The sequence below is a fragment of the Cupressus sempervirens genome, chromosome 11 (assembly GCF_028749045.1).
Source record: "Cupressus sempervirens isolate cs-2001-9-10 chromosome 11, ASM2874904v1, whole genome shotgun sequence".
Lineage (NCBI taxonomy): Eukaryota > Viridiplantae > Streptophyta > Pinopsida > Cupressales > Cupressaceae > Cupressus > Cupressus sempervirens.
This window is the reverse complement of record NC_143128.1, coordinates 132,204,666-132,230,593: the sequence shown is the minus strand read 5'-3', so window position 1 is coordinate 132,230,593 and position 25,928 is coordinate 132,204,666.

Genomic DNA, 25,928 nt, shown 5'->3' with positions numbered 1-25,928 from the left:
TGGATTCCTATTGGTTATATTGCAAAGGATATTGCAGGAGCCTGTATTAATTGAAAATAGTATAGTTCATGACTACATTTGGGATCCAAGTGGATTGATTGGTCTATTTTTCAGCCATTTCTTGAGGAGAAGAAATATTTGGAAGGGGAGGACTTGTCATGTCCCCTTTTCAAATAATTAAAAATAATAATCTTTGCTAAGGCAGGCAGGCCCAAAAAGGCGAAGTTTCAGAAAAAGGGGATAATCTTTGGAAGCTAATGGACTAATAAATGAAAATTATTAGTAAAATATGTTTTATTAACCCCTCTTGGATGTGAGTGAGGGTTATGCCCTCTTTTAAGGGGTTTGGAGGCATTTTGGGCTCATTCCAGAACTTGATTTTTGCTCATTTCTTTGTTATTCTTCAGAGGCTGCCAAACCTATGGAGAAGGAGACCCAAAAATGGGAGTTTGTAGGTTTCTAGGGAGGCTAAGGATTGGAGTTTTAATCCATTCTATGTGCATGCTCATACAGAGTTTTCCTTTGTGCTAAACAGTGCAGATTTGTGGGTTTTCGAGTGTGCTTTTTTGTAAGAGTTTGGTGTTTCAGGTTGATTCTTTCATATAAGTTTGGGTTTTTGTTGTATTTCAGACTTTAAGATGTTAAAATAAATCTGAATATATGTATTGGGACATGGTTAAACTTTTGAGATAGATTATTAGTGTTTTTGTGGTGTTTTCAGGCATTTTTGTGCTAATTTCAAGAGCCCGATGAGCATGGTTTTTTTCCTACATTTGGGAGCTCTTGTGTAAATGCTATATAGATCTAGAAATGTCATTTTTTAGTCCATTATTGATTGTGGAAGTTGTTACTTTGGAGTTTGGTTGAGCAGTAATTGTCAGTTTGATTATGGATTCCTCTTGGTTATATTACAGAGGATATTGCAGGAGCCTGTATTAATTGACAATAGTATAGTTCATGACTACATTTGGGATCCAAGTGGATTGATTGGTATATTGTTTAGAAATTTCATGAGGAAAAGAAATATTTGGAAGGGGAGGACTTGTCATGTCCCCTTTTCAAATAATTAAAAATAATAATCTTTGCTAAGGCAGGCAAGCCCAAAAAGGTGAAGTTTCGGAAAAAGGGGATAATATTTGGAAACTAATGGACTAATAAATGAAAATTATTATTAAAATATGTTTTATTAAATCCTCTTGGACGTGAGTTAGGGTTATGCCCTCTTTTAAGGAGTTTGGAGGCATTTTGGGCTCATTCTAGAACTTGATTTTTGCTCATTTCTTTGTTATTCTTCAGAGGCTGCCAAACCTGTGGAGAAGGAGACCCAAGAATGGGAGTTTGTAGGTTTCTAGGAAGACTAAGGATGGGAGTTTGAATCCATTCCATGTGCATGCTCATGCAGAGTTTTCCTTTGTGTTGAACAGTGCAGATTTGTGGGTTTTCGGGTGTGTTTTTTTGTAAGAGTTTGGTGTTTCAGGTTGAGTATTTCATATCAGTTTGGGTTTTTGTTGTATTTTATACTTTAAGATGTTAAAATAAAGCTGAATATATGTATTTGGATGTGGTTAAACTTTTTAGATAGATTATTAGTGTTTTTGTGGTGTTTCCGGGCATTTTTGTGCTAATTTCGAGAGCCCGATGAGCATGGTTTTTGTCCTACATTTGGGAGCTGTTGTGTAAATTCTATATAGATCTAAAAATTTCATTTTTTAGGCTTTTATTCTGCTGAAATTTCTATAAAAATGTCCATTTTCAGATTTATAAAGAATATGTGAAGTTGTGAAGTTTTTGGCACTATTTCGGACATACCTGTTTTGGGGTTTATTGAGAAATTGGTAGATCTTTGTAATATTGGTTGTTTGATTTTGAAAATCTGATTAGAGGCTTGAAATATCTTAAAAAATCAAAAAAGGGACATTTCAACTCACATATGATATTAGTACAGTTTTCTCATCTTCATTAGAATTTTCTTTCATAGAAACATAGACAAATGCTTCATCATTGCTATCAAACTCATTATCAATTTCCTCTTCATCAATGTAACAAGATTTCTTACCTTTTTCTTTGTAGTCTATGTTTCTTCTATTGTCTTGGTCATCTCTTATACCCTTGTACTTTTTTCCCGTTCATTCATCCTTGTCTTCTCTATTAGGACATCTTGCAGCAATATGAACAATTTTTTTATATGAAGAACATATTATAGGAAGTTTACCTTTGCATTTTCCTCTACCTCAGGGTAGTCTTCTAGTCATCAATGCTTCAAGCCAATCAAGGTCATCATTAGAGACATCACTATCACTCTTCACACACTTTCCTTTTCCTTTCTTACTAAGAAGCAACTGATATTTTAAAGAAGATTCAATATTAGTATAAGTAAAATTATCAAAGTTTGACAATTCAAAAGTGGTAAGCCTACAAACCAATCCTTCCAAAGTTAGATTGTGACCAAAAGTACATCTCAGTTCTTTTATTGTAGAGACTGTAATAGAATAAATAAGAAGTAGGGTTCTCAATACCTTATTGATCACAATTTCATCATCAATTTTTCCATTTGATCCTCTTATAGAATTTTCCTCTCTTTATTGACTCATCCATAGTATTGAGCAATGGTGTCACCTTCTATCATTCTCATCTTATCAAATTTTGCTCTCAAATTTTCTAATTTTTCTCTAAAAACATTTGTGTTGTCTCCATAGATAGTCCCCAATGTATCCCACATTTTCTTAGTAGCAATGCATTCTTTTAAGTTATCAAAATTAGTATAGCTTAGGGCTGATGCAATCTCTAGTAGAGCTTGATTGTGTTATTTCTTCTCTTTCATTTTCTAATTTTTCAAAGGTCTTGGTACCTCTACATATGCATTTTCCACATAGTGTCTTGTTGCTTCTCTAGTTCCTACCAAATGTAACTAAATTAGTCTCTTCTATGTAGGGAAGTTCTCTTTGTTGAATCTTTGCACCTCTTTTTTGTACATCTTGATCTTTAGCTTCAAATATCTTCAAAATTTTCTCTACAAGTACCAATTTTTAGAATGAATTAGAATAAATAAGAGGGGGGTGAATCAGTTATTCTCAAGTCCATATGTACTAATTCAAATTTTAATCACTTTAAAACTTTAGATCTAAACATTTACTAGCTTAGTCTCAATAGAAAATAACCAGTAACATAAACTTGCAATCCACTATCCTAATAGCAACAAAATTTTAGAGTATAAAAAATTAACAATAAAACATCTCAAATAAAATCCACACAAGTATGACACTAGGATTAAGGTGAAAACCCAATTTACAAAAAACCACCAGTAACATGTCACCATTTTTTTACTCTTCTAAAATGAACTCTGTTAGGAGCCAACCTTGTTAAATGTTACAAAATACAATGTTAAATGTGATCTTGTTAAAGAATTTAATTACCCTATTAGGAGTGGCCTTCTTAGAGGGCTTAAGAACATTGCATTAGAATGTCACCTTGATTAAAGGATTTATATATGACTCTTAGGTCAACCATGATTAATGGATTTCAATGCTGATAGAATGGTTAGAAAGTAACAATGGGTTGATCTAACAAATACAACTCACTTTGCAAATAGAGATCAAAATTTTGTCCAACAATTGAATCATTGATTAGATTCCATCAAGATCTCCATCAATGGTTCTCTTGGAAATTCATCAAGAAATCATTCTTCACCTCAACACTTCACTATTCATTCTTCTTCTCAAGTTTTCCAATCAACAAAATCAACAACTACTCCAACCTTGTTAAGGTCTTCACCACCTCTGCTAACCCCTTAAAGTGTATCCCTTGTAACTCCTTAAATGGGTAATTTTAATCTTTTTCTTCTTAAACATCATCATAAATCTTAGGATTTTGATCAAATTTAAGGCATACAATGAATCTGTCCACCTTTTTCTTTCCTCTTTTCTCTTTTAGAAAATTCTCCAAACTTCTCCTTGAATTCATACATAGAAATTCTCAAACATAGTTTCTATTGAATTAAATGCTTTGGGTCATCCATCCTTATCTTCAACATGCTTTTTGTATTCCAAGAATTAAATTGTGTTGGCTAGAAATCAAGATTTTCTCATAATCTATCAAATGTTGTCCCTTGACCAACACTTAGTCATCATTGATTTAATTAGTCCCTACTAACTACTCTATCCAACATACTTTTCTGATAGTTAGTCAATATTGATGCTTGGTTAACATAATATTTTTTTCGACTTAAAATAGTGCTTGGTCAACTCTTGCATCACTCTGCATAAACTTCTAATTCCTTAATCTTCTACTCTTTTTCTTAGTCAAGCCTATGTATTTGGCCTTTCTTTGATCACTTCATTTAGGATTTAGTACAACTATCTTCTCCATTTAGGTTATGTTTAAACAATCATATTTTCTTGTCAAACTTTAACTAATGAAGGGCTCATTGTATTTCCTTATAACTCAACCTTTCCTTTGGGTCCTTTTGTTATGTCCTTCTTCTCAAGTCCTCTTCATCAATCATCTTGATATGGCACTCTACTCAAATAGAAACTATCTTAAAAATAATCATTGACATCAATGACAACATAAAATTGTCTTAATTGTAGTTTCCAACAATTATTTCATGTGGGAATGTGCCAAGCACTTTATTTTTTTTTAGAAAAATATTTAAAGGTGTTGATAGAAAAAAAAATTGAGTTTACAACCAAACACCATTGAGAAGGTTTTAAAAGTGTCGGGGACTCCAAAATGTGCCAATCTACAAAGGAGAATTCATGACAACTTGAATGACAAAAAAATGATCACATAAAGTTTTCAAATGACAACTAGAAACTCATTAAGGAGGATGCAGTAGTTTAGAATATAGTAATCCTTGATCTCACAAGCATCACCATGTATAAGGCCCTTTAAAACAATCCCTAGGATTGTTTCAACTTTATTTTTTCTTCTTTCTTCTTTATTTTTCATGTTTTAAGTTGGATAAAATTAATTGTGTGAAAACATTTAATTACATGTAATTCAATTTCATATTAGTATGACATGTAATCTAGTAATCTATCTCACGTAGTTTAACAAGATCAAATTCAGTTGAGTTGCTCCAACTTTTTTCTCAACTCCTTTTCAATATAAAATAGTGCCCTCTCATTATAAAAATCATCTTTTATATTATGCAAGAGAGCTCTGGAGAAATTGTCCAAGCATAACTTTGATTGTGTAGTACTATTTTGAAAGAAAAGTGAATGCAAAGAAACAATTGGAGCTTAACTTTGATTGAGTACAATTGTGATTAGTGAAAGTTGGAAGCTTTGACTATGATTTACATTTTTTGTCTTTGATTCATGTGTTTTTGTGTCTTTAGCAATTGATCATAAATAATTAAGAGTAAATTGGACTCAAATATTTGACTAGGAGTGATTGTGGCGATACATAGACTAGGATTTTTTATTGTAGCTTGTGTCATCTTCTTAATTCACAAAAAATATTTAGAATTCTTTACTTATAGAAGTATTTGTGCCCCAATATTAAAGGTTATTCATATAGAATAGATTAAGACTAGACTTAAAGCCTAACTAGTATGCTTTCAGCAAGCATTTGAGTTATTATTGGTTTATTAGTATCACTACTTACAACTTTAGATAGAAGTGTAGTTAGATGTTTCACTTTAACATTAATTTCTTTGTGAGTAAGTGGATTCTTTTCTAAATTTTAAGAGGAAAGAGTATTTGTAATACCCTTTCAAAATATCTCAACTTCTTTCTTACCTTGAGTTGATCCAAGGAATAGTGAGAAGGGGGACCCTTCCCTTTAAGGTAGGAGAGACTTTGTCTCACACATTATGGTTGGTCCACCTATTTTGTGACTAAAATTTACCAACCAAAAAAGTCCTATCCTCTACTCCATTTCCAAATCCTTCACCTAAAGATGGTTTCTTATGTACCCTAAATTTTGATGGATCACAAATCAAAGATGGATTTGGGGTGGTAGTAGAGTTAATTAACCTAGAAAAGGGATCCAATTACGAAGATTCTTATTTTCTTTACAAAAGGGAATCACCCACCTTCAAGCTTTGGGAGATTTATAGTTTATTGTCAAATAGGTCTAGAGTTAGTACACATGGTATGAAAAATGGTTGGTAGCTTACCATAACTAGATTTGGGGCTTAATTGAAGACTTTGATTCATTTCACATTAAATTCATCCTATAAAAATGTAATTACATCCTGGATGCCCTTGTTGTGTTTGTCAGCACCCTCAAGCCCATGGTAGATTCTCACCTCCAATGCTTTTTAGTGGAAATTATATCAACCCCCTCCATCTCAAATAATATTAAACACTTCCATGTTTTTGAAGATGACCAACATATCCTCTCCTTTCTAGGCAACAATGGTGTATTTGCGGACTAGATCTTGGAATAAGAATAACAGAATGATACAAGACAAAAAAATTATCAAGAAGAAATTATTGACCTCCCTAAAAACTTAATTTCAAAGGGGACGATGTCCCTTTAATAAATTTTTGACTCATATCATATTTCAAAGATAGATCTCCTTCCTTTACTAAGGGAGGGAAATATGAAAAGTTTGGGCTCAAAATAGATACCAAGGAGAAAAGTGTTCTCATTGGTAGCTATTTTTCCCTCATAGAAAAGGGGAATAATCTTGTGTTTCTCTAAGAATATATTAACCTTATTGCATGGGGATATTAAGACATGAAGATGCATGCCACATTTGTAATGACTCATACCATACCCCATAAACTAGTGCTAAACCTTTTAGGAAAAATCAAAGACTAGTGAATCCCTTGATTGAGCCATTGATTTACTAAGAGGTTCAAAAATTGATATCTGGAAGGATAATCTTTCCTATCTAACATACCACATGGGTAGCCAATCTACTCCTAGTCCACAAGAAGAGTGGAGAAATTAGATTATGTAGAGATGTCTAAAACTTGAATAAGGCCACAATTTAAGATAGTCACCCTTTTTCCTTCATTGAATGAGGTGTTGTAGACTATGAATGATGCACATATGATGTCCTTCTTGGATAGATACATGGGTTATAATCAAGTCCTACTTGAATAAAAATACTAGCTCAAGATCACATTCACCACCACATGGAGAATATTTTCTTAAAGATTAATTTTCTTTGTTTTGACCAATTTCAAGGCTATATTTTAGAAGGAAATGGACATTGGCTTTGACAAATTGCTTAACAAGTGCATAATCATTTGGTTAGATGATATGACAATTCTCTCTAGGGATAGGCATGATCATCTTGCCCACCTTGCCAAATTTTTTGAATAATGTTGTTGATTTTGTATCCCTCTAAATCCCAAGAAATGCATATTTAGGGTCATGGAAAGAAATTTTTTAAGACATATTATCTCTAAGAAGGGTATTACTACTTACTCCAAGAGATTAGGGGCTCTATTGAATTTGTAGATGCCCGACAAAAAAAGGAAATGAGATCTATCTTTAGGAAGATAAACTTGTTTAGCATTTCATCACTGGATTTGTAGAAGTTGTAAAACCACTTAATGACATGATGAAAAAGGATAGTCAAACTAATAGGAGCCCAAAGGAAAAATTCACCTTCACCTACATAACATAGGCTATTTTAGTAGAATCTTAAATCTTTAGTACCCCTAACCATGATGTCTAATTCTATATCTATGAATTCTCCTGTACACAGTCTTCCTCTATCATGTTAACTCAAAAGGTGGAATGGGAAGATAGACCTATTGATTTCATTATCTCCCCATTCAAGAATTCTAAAGTGCATAGTTCTACTCTAGAAAAATAGGCATGCACCCTTATTTGGGTAGTATAAAAAATGGATGCCATATTCTTTGAAGTAAGGTATACACAATTGTGTTAGATCAAGCTATCAAAACCTTACTCATGTAAATTTTACTCAGTGAGAGATGAGGGAAGTGGCTCCTCTTGGAATATGGCATAGAGATGCAACCCATGTTATGCAGGAGCATCCAGAGGTATAAGGGCAATCCTTTGTCACCCAAAAAAAAAATGTACTTAGACTTAGTTTATGTTTCATGTGTTTTCATTTTTGGATACCCATTTGGGTCAAATAAAGGTTCCAACTCTCACAGTTCCACTATTAGTGTTCTAGGATAGAGTATTTGAACACCTTGGGATACATGTAAATGGAAAAAAAATAAGAGTATGTAATTGAGCCATCATGTTGGTGAAATAGAAGATTTAAATTGGTTGGATGAATTTAATTGTAATTTAGAGCATTCCAAAAAAAGAATCAGGTCAAAAGGCCCCATGGTTTGAAAGTGATTGTAGTTTTTCAGTTTTTGGAGACCTCCTAAGAATGCTTCAAAGTCAGGTTAGGGGCATTAAATGACATCCAAAAGGGCCAAAAAAATGGGGGAAGAGCAAAGCTCATCCATAGGGATATAGAGCACTTTGAGAGCTTTTCAAAAATGTAAATGGTTTGTCAATCGGAGCTACAGTTCAAAAGTTATGCCTCTCAAAAGTTCGATTACCATTTTTGGATTCTTCTAGATTTTCACCAACTTCTAAAGCAGCTTCTGGAGCCTTCTACTTGGTTGGTGGATTCCTACTAGCACTTTCTATAATGTACTCCTAGTCCTTAACCCTCCGGGGTCTATTTAAGGACATTACTGGCATTGTAAAAGGCAGTTCGGAGTGGAGTTTGAGAGGAGGTATCAAAAGGAGAAATTATCTCCAGTTTTGTGCTATTTTAATCCCTTAGGGCATGTTTTGAAGTCTATTATCTTTGTACTGAATTTAATAGCTTATTTTCACAGTTAATACAATTTTCCTTTTCCCGTTGTGTCCATTCTGTGCTTGGGTTGTGTCCCCATCAAGTGGTATCAGAGCTAGTTTTTTTGAGTGTGTAGATAGAGCACCAACTGTGGGGCAGTTTGCACCAGGACTGTGTGGTTGTGGGTGTGAGTTAAGAAGATTTCTTCATGAAGAGAGCATGGTGGAAGGGCCGGAGCTATTAATCTTGAGGAGGTTAGAGCCCTCCAAAGGTAGGTACAAGCATTGCAGGAGGAGCTTCGTAGAGGAACAAATGTTGCCGCAGGTGATGATAGTGAGGATGACAATGAAGAAGAAGAAATTGGACTACGAGGTGAATTTGATAGGGAAGTTCTAAATTAGGTAGAGGAAAGGCTTTTTAGGGCCATTACTAAATTTGGGAAAAGACCTACAATTGATATGGGTGTATTTTCAAAAAATCTGAAATCAAATGAGTTGATCAATTGGATCAATGAACTGGAAGAATACTTTGAGTATGAGGATATCAGGGACCCACATAGGGTTAAGTTTGCAAAGGCCATGCCAAAATTTGGTGGCAAGAGGTTCAATTGGAAAGAAATAGAAGAGGAAAGGAGAAGATCACAAGGTGGGATTGCATGGTGGACAAATTGAAGAAGCAGTTCATTCCTGTGGACTACGAGCTTGATTTGTTTAAGAAGATGCATGGACCAAAGCAAGTAGGAAGATCAGTCCAAGAATATACAGAGGAGTTTTATCGACTTTTGATTAGAGCAGGGCATGTAGAAGAAAATAAGGAGAAGGTTGCTCGTTATATCAGTGGGTTGCGACCTAGCATCTAGGAGGAATTAATTCTAGTAAGAATGACCAGCGTCAAAGAGGCATACCAGTTTGCCCTACAAGTTGAAGAGAAGCTAAATAAGAGGTTTGAAGGGAGACAAAGAGGGTGTGGTCAAGGAGTAAGGAGAAGTGGTAGGTCATCTGGAGGCCAAAATGAAACCCAAAATAAAATGAAGATGTGGGTACTAGCAGGAACCAGAGGAATGAGGGTTTCAACCGCTCCTATGATCAAGACATTGGAAATCAGAGAGGAAGAGGTAGAGGACATGGACAAGGAAGAGGAGGCTTCTGTGGTACCTATTTCCATTGCAATGAAGAAGGTCATCATGCCTTTGAATGCCCTCAACAAAAAGGAAGGACAAATAGGAGAGCTAAGGGTCAAGCTAGGGTTGCTCATGTGGATAAGGATACATAGTCATCACATTCAGAGGATGCAGAGAGAGGAGAGACCTTGGTAAATGAAAGGGTCTTACTAAGTGGTGCGATTGAACCTAGACAAAGGAGGAGTTTGTTCTATACCAAATGCAAGTATGAGGATAAATGTTGTGATGTGATCATTGATGGTGGTAGCACTGATAACTTGGTATCAAAAGAGATGGTCTCTAAGCTAAAGCTCAAGAGGGAGAAACATCCCCAGCCCTATCAGATTGCTTGGGTGAAAGATGATCATAAGGTCCTAGTAAGTGAACAATGTCTCGTGAAATTCAAAATTGAGAGTTACCATGATGAAGTTCTCTGTGATGTTATTCCAATGGATGTTTGCCATCTATTGTTGGGTAGGCCATGGCAGTTTGATAGGCATTCAGTACATGATGGTCATGCAAACACATACTCTCTAACAAAAGATGGAGTTTTCCACAAATTGAAGCCCATGAAAAAGGAAGGTGAAAAGGTATGTAGCATTACTAGGATTTGTCTTATTTATGGAAGAAAGTTTTTAGATGGAATGAAACATCAGCATATGTGCTATGCTTTGATTCCTAGGAAAGATAAAGAAGGTAGTAGTGAAATGCCACTTGAAGTTTTAGACTTACTAGGTGAGTTTGGAGATATTATCTCTGATAATGTTCCAGAAGGATTGCCACCAGTAAGGCAAATCAATCATCTAATAGATTTAATCCTAGGAGCTAGTTTTCCTAACAAGGCTGCTTACAAGATGACTCCTACTGAAACTGGGGAGCTAAATAGATAAGTTCAAGAACTATTGAGGAAGGGCTTGATTCGGGAGAGCCTGAGTCCATGTGCAGTACCTGCAGTACTAGCACCAAAGAAGGATGGAGAGTGGAGGATGTGTACAGACTCTTGAGCTATAAATAGGATAACCATCAAATATCGATTTCCTTTTCCAAGAATGGATGATCTTATGGACTGCTTGAGTGGAGCTTAGTACTTCACAAAGATAGATCTCAAGAGTGGTTATCACCAGATATAGATTCAAGAAGGAGATGAGTGGAAAATGGCCTTCAAGACCAAGGAGGATCTTTATGAGTGGTTAGTCATGCCCTTTGGATTGACGAACGCCCCAAACACCTTCATGCTACTTATGAATGAGGTACTTAAGAAGTTCTTGCAAAAATTCGTTATTGTCTATTTGGATGATATTTTAATTTTCAGCAAGACTTTTGAAGAACATTAATTGCATATTCGTAGTTTCCTTGAAAGGTTAAGGGAAGAGAAACTGTTAATTAATTTGGAGAAGTGTATCTTTGCAAAAAGGGAGTTAGTCTATTTGGGGTTTGTTATATCACTTGAAGGTCTCAAAATTGATCCAAAGAAGGTAAAATCCATCTTGGAATGGCCTACTCCAAGGTCTGCTACTGAGGTAAGATCATTTCATGGTCTGGTTAGTTTTTACAAGAAGTTTATTAAGAATTTTAGTGGCATATGTGCACCCCTAATTGACACAATAAGAGGGGATAGAAAAGAGTTCAAATGGACTACAGCAGCTACGAGAAGTTTTGAATTGCTGAAGAAGGTGACAAAACAACCTGTGTTGGCACTTCCAAATTTTAGAAAGGTGTTCCAGGTGGATTTTGATGCTAGTGGTATCGCTATTGGGGCTGTATTAAGCCAAGAAGGTAAGCCTATTGCATATTTTAGTGAAAAATTGAATGATGCAAAGAAGAAGTATTTTTTTTATGATCAAGAGTTCTATGCAATAGTTTAGGCCTTAAAGAAATGGAGGCATTATTTATTGCCAAAAGAATTTTTTTTGTATACTAATCATCAGGCATTACAATACCTAAATAGCCAAGGTAAATTGAATCAGAGGCATATGAAGTGGGTAGAGTTCTTGTGGAGCTATACATTTAGGTTGAAGCATAGAAGTGGAAAATCTAATACGGTTGCAGATGCACTAAGTAGGAGATAGTTGTTTCTAATAGTAATGCAAGTTGAAGTAGTTGTGTTTGATGAACTCAAGAATCTATAACCTGATGATCTTGGTTTTGCTGAAGTGTGGAAAGCTTGTAAAGAGCCTATTGTTGTAGATAGAACTAAGTAGTTAGACTATCTGATTTAGGATGGTATGCTATTCAAGGGCAGCCAATTGTTCATTCCAAGGAGTTCCATGAGGGAAAATTTGATTAAAGAGAAACATAGTGGAGGGATGGCAAGACATTTTGGTCGAGATAAGACCATTGCCATTCTTAGAGAACATTATTTTTGGCCTCAGATTTCACAAGATGTGAAGAAGTTTGTACAGAGTTGCTAGGTTTGTCAAGTTGCCAAGGGATTTAGCCACAATACTTGACTATATCAGCCATTTCCTATTCCATCAAAGCCATGGGAGGATATAAGTATCCATTTTGTTCTTAGATTACCGAGGACACAAAGGGGTAGTGACTTAGTATTTGTGGTGGTTGATAGGTTCTCCTTAATGGCACATTTCATTCCATGCCACAAAACTCATGATGTTGTCCATATAGTAGACTTGTTTTTCAGAGAGGTGGTAAGACTACATGGTCTTTCAAGGAGTATAGTTTCTGACAGAGACACTAAATTTGTGGGGTATTTCTGGAGAACATTGTGGAAAAAGTTGAGAACAGACTTGAAATTTAGTTCCACACATCACCCACAAACTGATGGCAAAATAGAAGTGGTAAATAGAAGTCTGGGCAATTTGCTGAGATGTTTAGTTGGGGATAAGCCCAAGGGGTGGGATTTGATTCTACCACAAGCCGAGTTTGCTTACAATAACTCCATAAATAGGAGTACTAGTAGATCACCATTCTAAATTGTATATGGAAGTAGCCCAAGGACTGCACCAGAATTGAGGAAGATAGAGCAAGGGGAGAGGACAAGTGTTGAAGCTGAAGAATTCGCTGAACATATCAAGCATCTACATGAGGAGGTTCAAGCACACATTACCAAGATGAATCAAGAGTATAAAGCTAGGGCTGATCAAAGGAGAAGACATAAGGAATTCCAAGTAGGGGATCTAGTCATGGTACACTTACGAAAAGAAAGATTTCCAGCCGGCACTTACAACAAGCTGAAAATGAATAAATTTGGCCCCTGTAAAATTCTAAAAAAACATGACTGAGGAAATGCATATGAGGTGGAGTTGCCAGATGGTATTCACATTTCTCCCATTTTCAACATTGCAAACTTAACAAAGTATCATGATGATGGTGCAGATGAGGAACTGATGTTAGAGCCATGTCCAATTCCTACTTCTAAGAAGGAGGAGATAGAAGGCATTCTAGATCATTGTGTGGGTAGTAGTACCAGAAAAAGGCAGTATGAAGAGTATATGGTCAAGTGGAAAGGACGATTGATAGAGGACTCAACTTGGATTTTAGCAGTTGAGGTTTCCCATTTGGGATTTCCTCTACCATTCATAAAGTGATAGGGTCACTTTTTAATCTACCTTGGGTGTCTGATGCAGGAGCATCCAGAGGTATAAGGGCAATCCTGTGTCACCCAAAAAAAAATGTACTTAGACTTAGTTTCTGTTTCATGTGTTTTCATTTCTGGATACACATTTGGGTCAAATAAAGGTTCCAACTCTCACAATTCCACTATCAGTGTTCTAGGATAGAGTATTTGAACACCTTGGGATATGTGTAAATGCTAAAAAAATAGGAGTATGTAATTGAGCCATCATTTTGGTGAACTAGAAGGTTTAAATTGGTTGGATGAATGTAATTGTAATTTAGATCATTCCGAAAAAAGAATCAGGTCAAAAGGCCCCACGGTTTGAAAGTTATTGCAGTTTTTCAATTTTTGGAGACCTCCTAAGAATGCTTCAAAGTCAGGTTAGGGGCATTAAATGACCTCAAAAAGGGCCAAAAAATGGGGGATAAGCAAAGCTGGTCCATAGGGCTATAGAGCGCTTTGAGAGCTTTTTGAAAATGTAAACAATTCGTCAATCGGAGCTACGATTCAAAAGTTATGCCTCTTGAAAGTTCAGTTACTATTTTTGGATTCTTCTAGATTTGTACCAACTTCTAACGCGGCTTTTGGAGCCTTCTACTTGGTCGGTGGATGCCTACTAGCACTTTCTAGAATGTACTCCTAGTCCTTAAGCCTCCGGGATCTATTTAAGGACATTACTGGCATTGTAAAAGGCAGTTCGGAGTGGAGTTTGAGAGGAGGTACCAAAAGGAGAAATTATCTCCAATTTTGTGCTATTGTAAGCCCTTAGGGCATGTTTTGAAGTCTATTATCTCTGTACTGAATGTACTAGCTTATTTTCACAGTTAATACAATTTCCCTTTCTCGTTGTGTCCATTCTGTGCTTGGGTTGTGTCCCAATCACCATGTAATTAGTCCATGGGAATGGATTACCAAAAGCCATGGCCTCCACAAACCTATAGATCAACTTTAGTGCTTACACCATAGATTCCCTAACTCAAGACCCACGATACGTGGACTTGATCTACCTATTACTGAATAGGGGATATTTGGAGTGACTCGTAGCTTACAAATGTCATGCAATCTAGATAAAATTTTCAAAGTTCATGATTAAGGGAGGTGTTGTTTCCTAATTTAACAATGATTTTAACTACTAGGAAGTTGTAAATTAAGGGAAGTTAAATCCTACGATGGATACACTTTGATTAGAACCTGGGCCAACTATAAAGCTATACTCCTTCTCCACTTTAGGCTCTACAAAAGCTTGGTGGGTAGACCTTAGATTCATCTATATCACCAATGAAAAAATGCAAATCTAAATCTAGAAAAATAAGATTAACCCTTGAATCTTCTACACTCATGAAATAGAAAAGGTATGAAATTTTGTGTAACATAACCTATGTGTTCACAAGCTAAGTGGGGGTCATCCTTTCAAGTCTTCAACATAAAAGGGAAAATGATTTTGATTTAAGATTGAAATCAACATAACCCAGATATCAAATAATAAAGTATGCATTCTCCTAGCTGAGATCAGTGCCTAATCCATTAGGCATTTCACAAACTACAACATACATCCAAATATTTATGATCTATATATTCACTTTGTGAATCAGACATCATTCTTCATAATGAATCTCATGCTTATCAGGATCCTTCAATGAATTATGTAACCCTATCAAAATACACTAGTCATTTACTTGATTCTTTAAATCAACAAAAAAATATACTAAGACGTACAACCCTAAAAAAATTGCAACTAAGATCTATGATATTTATCCCCAAATCACAAAAGATTACAAAAATTAGAGATACGAAACAAGAATCAAAATGAAATTGTTTCCATTTTTTATTTTGTATTCATTTCTTTAAGACTAATACATTCAAGATACATGAAATAACCTATGGAAAATTCAAAAAGACCAAAAATATCACTTATAACTTCATTATCTATTCTTCACATAGAGAGGAAATGGTGAGAATAGGTGGAATCATAGCTAGGTCCTTGCTCCATAGATTGGAACCAACCTTACAGAATGAGAAAAGAAGATAATATGTAGAAGAATTAATCTCGATCAGATTTGATATGACTATGCCACTTTTCATCTTCATTCTTCATTCTTCATATTCCTTGAATACAAAGCTTCTCTCCTCTCACCTCAACTGAGAATCAAATCCTATCTTCATTGTTGTTGCAACAAACTAGAAAATATCTCATCAAAATGATAAAAAAAGCCTCTTGGAGAAAAGATCATATATGCTGCTAAAATTACTGCTAAAAACTTCACCAAATGTGTGAGATGTAAAAATAATGATGATGGGAGAAAATTCATCAAGTTTGGCCTCTACCCAGATGGCGAATTTGTAAGAAAAGACCCTCTAACTATCATTATTGAATCACAAACAACCAAGAAGGAAAAATATTTGAAAAAGACCTACTCGGACAAAACCTTAGGTAATTTTTTACTATTGACACCTGCATATGTTTGGACTACGAAATTTGAATTTTTTTTGTAAGATCTTTCTGACAATATATGATGCTCATAGTTTTGGTGAAGGATAAGGCCAGAAACCCTCATTTGAAAACTAGGCTTTGCATAGTTCTCATAAATCTAAATGTGCAAACCATTTCTTCAAAAATATGATTTTGTTATAAGGTAATAACTTTATAATAAAATGTATTAGTTTAAAAAAATGTGTGGGCCCCCTTAATTTTAAAATTCATTTTTAAAAAATCTCCTTGAATGTGCACTCACACTTAGGATTTTAATCCTCAAATTGAGAATTTTTGAAGAATTTTCTCCAATCTCTGCACATAGTCAAACTGATTGACTACCACATGGATACACTCAATTTTTCCACTTGGTCTTTGTTAATGCTTTGTTACTACCTAGTTATCAACTCTGAGTGACTCACAACATCATCACCATGTGGCATTTTCTAATTCACTCTTAGATCCTTGTCGGCCTACCACCTTAGCTCAGTCCACCTAGGCATCCCTGCCATGTATCACAATCTTGTTTCATTGTGATTATATCATCACCATCTTGTGTGTTAATAATATGTCAACACACATCCTTTTCTAATGTCACCATCTTCAACCTTGAGTGCCATGTGTCATCTTGTAATTTGCTAACATTTCCAATTCATTACCACCTCAATGCCATGTCAGCAACCTTCTTTGTTGGGACCCTAGGCACACCATGACATGTGGTGGCCCCTCATTTTATCACAAGTCTAACATCTTCACCTAGAAATAATGAAAAATTATGCCACATGGAACATTTTCCTCTGTCAACACTGTGGTTCCTACCACTATGTAGCATCATCTTGTTTCACCACATCTCTGTCACTCTCCTCTAGTGGGAATGCATAATTGTGACAATTAGCAATCACTCCAACTCAACATCTCAAAATGTGTTCCTCATTTTCTTTGATAATTATGTCACTCTAGTCTATGTCATCACATCATCATCAGCTACACTAATCAAGATATTCCTTTTATATCCTCTGACCTAGTCACTGGGTCCCATTATGTGTGGAAACTTTTCAAAAGTGTTTATCACCTAGAAATTTGAAAAGGTGAGAAATTGAGTATAAAAATTTTTCAAAATTTTCTCACATTGTGAATATGGGATATTGTTTTCCACAATCCTTTCATGAATGACACTCTCTACAAAATAGAAAAATATAGCACCTACAATCCACACTGCTAGGATTCAACACTTTAGGTATATTAAATGTGCCTGCATAAGGAATTTTATGAAATCACATCCCCATGGAACAACACATAAAATTCTCAAAGCCTTAAGTGGGTATCATAGAATAAATTACTCTATCATTGAAGGATTCAATTCAGAGTGACAAAGGAATATCAATTTAGTACTAACTAGGTATCTTCAAATTGACCTAGTACATTCTCATCTTTCATGGCGATATATCTTGTCCATTTTTATTTGTGACTCACATTTTCCATACATGCATTTCACAATTTTTATGTTTTGAAAGCATAGAACTTCATTACTCATTGATGTAAATTTCATTAGTAAGGCATTTTTTCATCAATTGAATTACTTCCACATCTCACATATTTAATTTTGCATTTGGATTGAGGTAATGAAAAATATAATCTACAAATAATGATCCCATATGGCTAGAACATGAGTCCTTCCCAACATGTTTGTTCACTCAACAATAGTTCCTTGGCCTGTAATTCCATTGTTTCTTGTTCATTACATCCATGGATCAATCCATTATCTAAAAACTATTTGTAGACATGAGAGGAGAGTCAAAACATCCATTTATGGGGTCTTGCATTTTTTGTGTAGAAAGGAGGTAAAGGAATTTGAAATGAGGGAAGCTCATGTCTCTAGTTAATAGGGCACAATATGTACAATGCACAACTAACTCCCTGATTTAGCTTCCAAGTTGCTAACACAAAGTTTATAATACTTATCTTGTGAGAATTTTTTTAGTGACATTTTGCAATATGGGTCATTACCACCAACACAAAATGGTATATGTAAAATAAAAATTTCTCATAAAATCCTATCACCAAGAAAGAAACCAACTCAACTTCTCATAATATTCAGTGTTGTTTTCCATCAACAATTTCACATTCATCAAATTTGGTTATAACTTAATGCTCTCAAGAATCCATCCCAAAAATATTAGTGATAAGGGGACAAGGGTTATAGTATTCTTACAGCATATTTATGGTGTTTTTGTACAAGGGTTTTATGGTTACAAGGGGTATCACATACTATTTTTGCACAAATATAAGCATGGGGTGGTCACTTCTTAGCTAGCTTGACTTTTTCCCAACAATGTATCCTCCACCTCTTTGGACATGCAACTAGATTTGGGGAAAATGAGAAATGAGCCATTAGTTTTCATTAGTTTTTGTTTATAATCACGTGGGTGTTGAAATAATGATGGCACAATCTATATTATGATGATGTCAAGGGAATTTGCAATAAAAACATAAAAATCACACATAAATGGTATTGTCATCACAAATTAGCATTAGAATTTGACCCCAAAGGTTGTAGTGCTTAGTCAATATAGACAATATTACTGATGCTCAACACCAATAGTGTATTTGATTTTGTTGATCAATTCTTTCCAAAAATCTAATCTAATGCATCTTAACTTATGCATATATGAATCTTGGCACTCTTTGTGTGAGGGACTAATGTATGATATGATATTCCAATATGCAGTTCCTTGCATACCCTTCTTAATTAGTTTGAGGTAGAGTGATCACCCTGTCCATTGGATTGGGTGATCTCAAATTCACTTGTTCCACTACTTCTAGCTTCTACCTTTTCTCTTCCAAGTTTTTTCAACATTCACTTTTCATTTTTCCTTGATGTGTTCATTGTTTTCTGTTGGTGCTCAAGTCCTACAGTTCTTGCTCAGATGTCCACTTTTGTGACAACTAAAAAAAACTATGCTTTTTCAATGATTTCTTGTAATTTCCTCAAAAATGTGTTCTTATGTAATTTTATGGAATGTGACAATACTCTCCACAATAATGACATCTATACCATATATTGTAATCCCAATTGTAAGAGTTACCTTTATTAGGTGCATTTACTTGCATTTTGGGTGTCCACTCAAATTTTTCCTTTGCTCTGCATTCATGTCCTCTATGTCCATACTTTTGACAATTGTATCAATATCCCTCAAATCTAGTTACAATAGGTATGTTTCTAGCCTTTGGTCTATATTCATGTGCTTGGTGACCTTGTTTCTTACAATAAAAGTGGTTACCAATAAAATTAGGCTTGTGATTTTTCTTACCATTCTTGCTTCTGCAAATATTTTTTGTGTGTCCCAACCTGCCTCAATTATTACATGTAGTTTTTGCCTTTATTTTTTCATTTCTTTTCTCTCCACTCTTGTATTATTCTCCTTCTTCAATAGATGAGTAGTTCTTGATATGTCCATGTCTAGAGGTGTCACTTCGTGTTCTTGGTGATCTCAATAGTTCTTCAAATTATTTTATAGCTTCACCAAGTTTATTCATCTTTTTGAAGATTTCCTTCTCATATCTTAACGCATTCTTCAGTTGGTCACTTTGTGATCTTGGATTTGTAATCTCCATGTCTTTTCTATTCGGTTCTTAATTTATAGGTAGTAGCATATTCATCATATCTAACTAAGTTTTTGTAAGATTTTTCACATCATATGACCTTTCTTTAAGTCTAATAGCCATTTTTCATTTGTCTTCTTCTAAAATGATGTTTTCTTCTTCATCTTTCTTTTTTTGATTAGTCACTTCACATAGCCTTACTGATTGGATTTCATGCTCTCTCTTTAATCCTCTAACTTCTTCATTTAGAATGTTGTTCTTATCCAATAGATAGTTTATGGCTACATCACTTTCACTAGAGTTTCCATTATCAAAAATTCCTTTGGTGTCAACTTCTTGATATTAAAGTGTATCATTCTGCTGGATAGCCATCGCTCTTCTTTTCTTTAAGGATTTCCTTGACTCCTCTCTTAGTGTTTCAAGTTGTTGTAGTATGATTTGGATGCCAATCATTTGATTCTCAATAGTTTTTCCCAATTTATAAGCCTTCATCTCCAATATCTCAACTCTCAAGTGATTAAACTTCTTCTAAGAGAACAAAGCTCTAATACTAATTATCAAAATTTTATTGGGAAGGTGAGATATTGAGAGGGGGGGTGAATTAAGATCACTAAAAAATTTATCCTTCAAAAAAACTTAGGTTTATTCACCATTTAATCCATCTCATATCTAGATCATGAATAACATAACCTTAAACTTGAAATTCTGAAATGAATCTAACTATTCATCACATCTATAAGCTTAAAATTTAAACACATAACACAAAATATTTTGGTTACCCAGAAATCCTCCAAAGTGAAGATAAAATTGGAGTGAGGATGACATCAAAAAATATTCACTACTACAGTAACAAAGTTTTCTTCTTAGGGCTAAAAAATTGGTCACTTATAATGATCAACCCTATGAGGGGTATGCCCTATAAGAGCTTTACAAGACTCTTAGGTTTGCCTTTGTCTAAGGGCTTAAAGGTTATAATAAATTAAGCACTATGTTAAGAATTTATTTAGGCCTTTAGGACCACTCTATTAAGAGATTTACCCTAATTCACTTGCCAAAATGTATCAATAACCGATCCTTCAATCTACAGTCATAATGTTAATTACAAATCTATGTTGGAAATGAGAATAGAGTAACTGAGAGGGGGAGGGGGTGAATCAGTTACTCCAAAAACTTTCATAGTCCCTAAGATGTCTGAATATCTCCTTGATCTGATTAATATGAAATGTTGAAACTTGATAATGCAGCAAATGACAAATATTAAGAACTGATATGTTATCATGCACAAAGCAATTTAGCAATTAAGAACACAAGAGACACAAGATTTAACGTGGAAACCCAATATGGGAAAAACCACCAATGTAACTCGATACAATTTTTCACTGTTCTGAAGTGAGCCCTATTAGGTGCCAACCCTGTTAAAGGTTACAAAAACACACTGTTAGGTGTGACCTTGTTAAAGGATTTAGTCACCCTGTTAGGAGTGGTCTTGCTAGAGGTCTTTAGAACAATTCAACTGAACTGTCACCTTGTTAGAGGATTTATTGGATGGCTGTTAAACCAACTCTGTTAAGAGATTTTGAATTCACTGTTACAATGGTTAGAAAGCAACAATGAAGTGACCTGACATAAAGTACAACTTATCTTTGTTGATTACAAATCTCTGTTATGCTTGGCTGGATCCTTACTGATCAAATGCAACTTTACAGCTCCTTCAACACATCTGATCCTTCATCAGACTTTGCTCAACATTCGCCTTATCATATAATTCGCATTCATAACTTCTTTTTCACAATCACACTTTTAATTCATAACTAGAATGACCATATACCTTTCAGATTATTTAAGTTAGCTCGAATCACTGACTAAACAAATAATTACAACAGTCAGCTAGAAGTAATTAATTTGAAAATCCCTATATTGGCTGACCCACATGGTAAAATTTGTTCAAAAAAATAATTCCTGTGTTAACCGACTGAGCTCAGTGAATACAACAAACTTTGTGACAATCCTTCAATCAACGAGAGAACTCGATAAGTACTGATTTTCCTGAGATAAATGAGTGAGCTTGGTGGAAACTATGCTTTGGAGACCGAGTGAAGTTTGGTTAACACTGACTTCTCCATGATTCCTTTGATGACCGAGTGAGCTCGGTGGAAACTACCCTTTGGAGATCAAGTGAAGCTCGGTTAATACTGACTTCCACATTTCCTTCGTTGACCGAGTGAGCTCAGTGATCACTGTCTTTCACCTTTCCTTTGTTGACCGAGTTAGCTTAGTTAACATTATCTTCCTCATTTCCTTCAATGACCGAGTGAGCTCGGTTGGCACTATAGATTGCATTACAGACTGTCTGAGCTTGGTGAATTTGAGACTAATGACTAATATGACATTTGTGTGACATCAAGGACAACATTATCCAACAATCTCCCTCTTTGGCATTGATGGCAACACAACATGTCATAACAAAATGAAATTTTTAAAACAAGTCCAACAAGATAACAGACTTTTCCCTCTTTCAATAATCTCCCTCTGTTAAGGGACTTCATGGAAAAATTTTTCAAATCTCAGAAATTTCATAAGGATATGACAGTAAATCTATCTCCCTCTTTGACAACACATGCTAAAGACAAAAGAAGTTAAGTGAATTGTAGTGTACCTTTAGTATTAATTCATATGCAATGATTTCTGATTAAGCTGCATCAACAAATAGATCTTCAATCTTGTATGCTTTGATGCATCACTAGAACTCATTTTTAGTGGACTTCTGATAGGGGAATGACCCCTAACTTACCTCTGAGATACAAAAATGCATCCTTAGGTAAAGGTTTTGTGAATATGTCAGCAATTTGTTCCTTTGTATGGACATATTCCAATCTAATCTCCTTGTCTTGCACCAATTCTCTAACAAAATGATATTTTATTGCAATATGCTTGGTCTTGGAATGCATCACTGGATTCTTAGATATGTTGATTGCACTAGTATTGTCACAGAACATGACAACTGGTTCATTGATCTCTATCTTCATTCCTTGCAATAACTACTTAAACCAAACAATATTTGAACAGTTTACTACTGCAGCAACATACTCTTCCTCTGATGTAGATTGGGATGTACAATTCTGCTTGTTGCTTGTCCAAGAAACCAATCTTTTTCCAAGAAAGAATGCTCCTCCACTTGTGCTTTTTCTGTCATCAAGGTTTCCTACCCAATCAACATCAGTAAACACTTTCAAATCCAAATTACCTCCAAATTTGTACCATAAGCCATAATCTTCAGTTCCTTTCAAATATCTCATTATTCGTTTGATTGCCATCAGGTGAGTTTCTCTTTGCTTTGCTGAAATTCTTGCAACAATACCAACTGCAAGGGCAATATCTGGCCTGGTATGAACTACGTATTGCAATTTTCCAATCATAGATCTATACAATGTTTGATCTACCTCTTTGGATTCATCATCTTTGGTAAGTTTCAATCCAATACACATAGGAGTTCCAACAGGTTTACAATCCTCCATACCAAACTTTTTCAATATCTCCTTGATGTATTTTGATTGAGTGATGTAGATGCCATTCTTATTTTGTTGAATTTGAAGACCAACAAAGAATTTTATTTCACAAAACATAGACATTTCAAATTCCTTGTTCATTTGTTCTAAAAATTCTTTGCAAAGATCATCATGCCCTATGAAAACAGTATCATCTACAAATATTTTTGCCAAGACAATCTTATTATCTGGTCCTTCCTTTATGTACAAGCTACTATTATCATTAGTTCTTTGAAAACCAATCTGAATAAGATAGTTATGCAATCTTTCATACCATGCCCTAGGGGCTTGTTTTAGACCATACAGTGCCTTGTGTAATTTGCAGACCATGTCCTTTTTATCTGGATCAACAAAACCTTTAGGTTGTTTAATGTAAACCTCTTCATCCAGTATTCCATTGAGGAATGTTGACTTGACATCCATTTGATAAACTCTGAATCCTTTGTGAGTAGCATATGCAAGTAAGGTTCTAACTCCTTCCAATCTTGCAACAGGAGCAAAGGTTTCTCCATAATCTATGCCTTCTTCTTGAGAGTATCCTTTGCATACCAATCTGGCTTTGTTTCTGGATACCTTACCATCTTCAGTCAACTTGTTTCTGAATACCCACTTGGTTCCAATTACATTCTTATTTTTAGGCTTGGGTACAAGACTCCATGTCTTGTTCTTCTCTATCTATTCTATTTCCTCGTTCATTGCCTCAATCCAACTATCATTTGTCAATGCATCTTTAATGCTTCTAGGTTCAAAATCAGCAAGTAAACAAGTATTTTTCAGCTTGTTTCTTGTCAAGGTTCCTTCAGACTTGTCTCCAATGATCTGATCTAGTGCATGATGTCTTCTAACATATTTAGCTAATACAAGTTCTTTGCCTCTTGAATGAGTTTCATTGCTATCTCCTTGTGCTTCAATTTCATGTTTAGGCTATTCTGGCTTGGTAAGAATTGGCTCAAGCGCTTCAGACTTGGTAGATACTTGCTCGGTAATGTCTGAATCTTGTTGTGGCTCAGTTTGAACTTTTTGTAACTCGGTTACTGATGACTCGAGAGTTGAGGATTCTTGAGTGAACGGTATGCTTGGTATAGTATCTGGTTCAATGTAAACAAATCTTTTGTAATCTTCAGGTACCTTTTTGCTTTCTTTTTTAGATTTGTTTGCAAACTCATCAACTTTCACATGTGCACTTTTTATAACTTTGTGAGTGGATAGATTTAAACATCTATATGCTTTGCTTTTGCAAGAATATCCTAAAAATATTTCTTCATCACCTTTTACATCAAATTTTCCTTTTCTAGATTCTTTCAAAATATAACATTTGCTTCCAAATACTTTTAGATAACTTACATTGGGTTTGTAGCCATACCATAATTCATAGGGAGTTTTGAATGAGTCCTTCTTCAACTGTACTCAGTTTAAGGTATGAACTGCAGTGCTGATGGCTTCCTTCCAGTATTTGATAGCAACCTTCTTTTCTATCATCAGGGTTCTTGCACAATCCATGATGGATCTGTTTCTTCTTTCAGCTATTCAATTTTTTTCAGGAGTTCCTGGTGCTGAGACCTATCTTTTAATACCTTTTTCAATGCAGAAGTTGTTGAATTCATGTGAGATGAATTCACCACCTCTATCTGACGTTAAGCATTTTAGTCTTTTTCCTGTTTCTTTTTCTACTCTTGCTAAATACCATTTGAATTTCTCAAATGCTTTTGATTTATTCCTTAGATACATTACAGTCATCATTCTTGAGTAGTCATCAACAAAAAGAATGAAAAACTTTTCTCCAGTATAGCTTTCTATTCCAATGGGTCCACATAAATCAGTATGCACAATTTCTAATATATCTTTAGACTAATAGTTCTTACATTTAAAACTAGTCTTTCCCATTTTACCAATCTGACAATTCTTGCATAGACCAACCTCAGGTTTCTTAATGTTAGCAATGCCTCTCACTTTCTTGAATTTGCTTATTTTTACCAGATTATCAAAATTTACATGACACAACCTTTTATGCGATGATCAACTTTCTTCAATTTGAGCAATAAAACATGAGCATTCACCAAGTTCTAGATAAAACAAGTTACCTTTAGTTTGGGTGCCAGATCCTATCAGCTTTCCTTGCTCATTCAAAAGTCTTGCCTTTCCATGCATGAATTCCACCTTGAATCCAGTATTGAGTAACTGTGCCACACTTAGCAAATTGTGTTTAAGACCTTCAACCCAATAGGAATTATTACATACAAGTTCTTTGGTTAGACAGATTCTTCCTCTTCCTTTTATGAAACAAGGTTCATTATTAACAAACCTTACACTACCACCATCATAGTCTTCAAACTGATCAAACTTAGTTTTATCAATAGTCATATGATGTGAGCAACCACTGTCTATAATCCATGTATCATTCTTACTTATATGAGAAACAAGTGCCATTTTATCTTCCTCGTCACTATCAAAATCATCTTTAATGGCAATATAAACAATTTCATCCTCACTATTATCAGAATCTTTAGAATTTTTAGCCATGAAGCATGATTTCTTACCTTTGTTCTTGGATGATTTGAAGTCTTTCTTTCCATTCCATTTCTTTTCATCATGGTTTTGTTTGTTTTAACACCTTGCTGCAATATGACCAATTTGTTCACAAGAAAAATAGATTAGAGGAACTTTACCTTTGTATTTTCCTCTACCTCTAGAATATTTCTTTGCTAGCAGAGCTTCAATCACTTAGAGATCACTGTCTGAACTTTGGCTTGATTCATTTTCACTTTCTGACTAAGATTCCTTCTCCTTTTTGTTTTTCTCCTTGAGTGAGAGCTTGGCTTGAAATGTTGATTCAATGTTCTTGG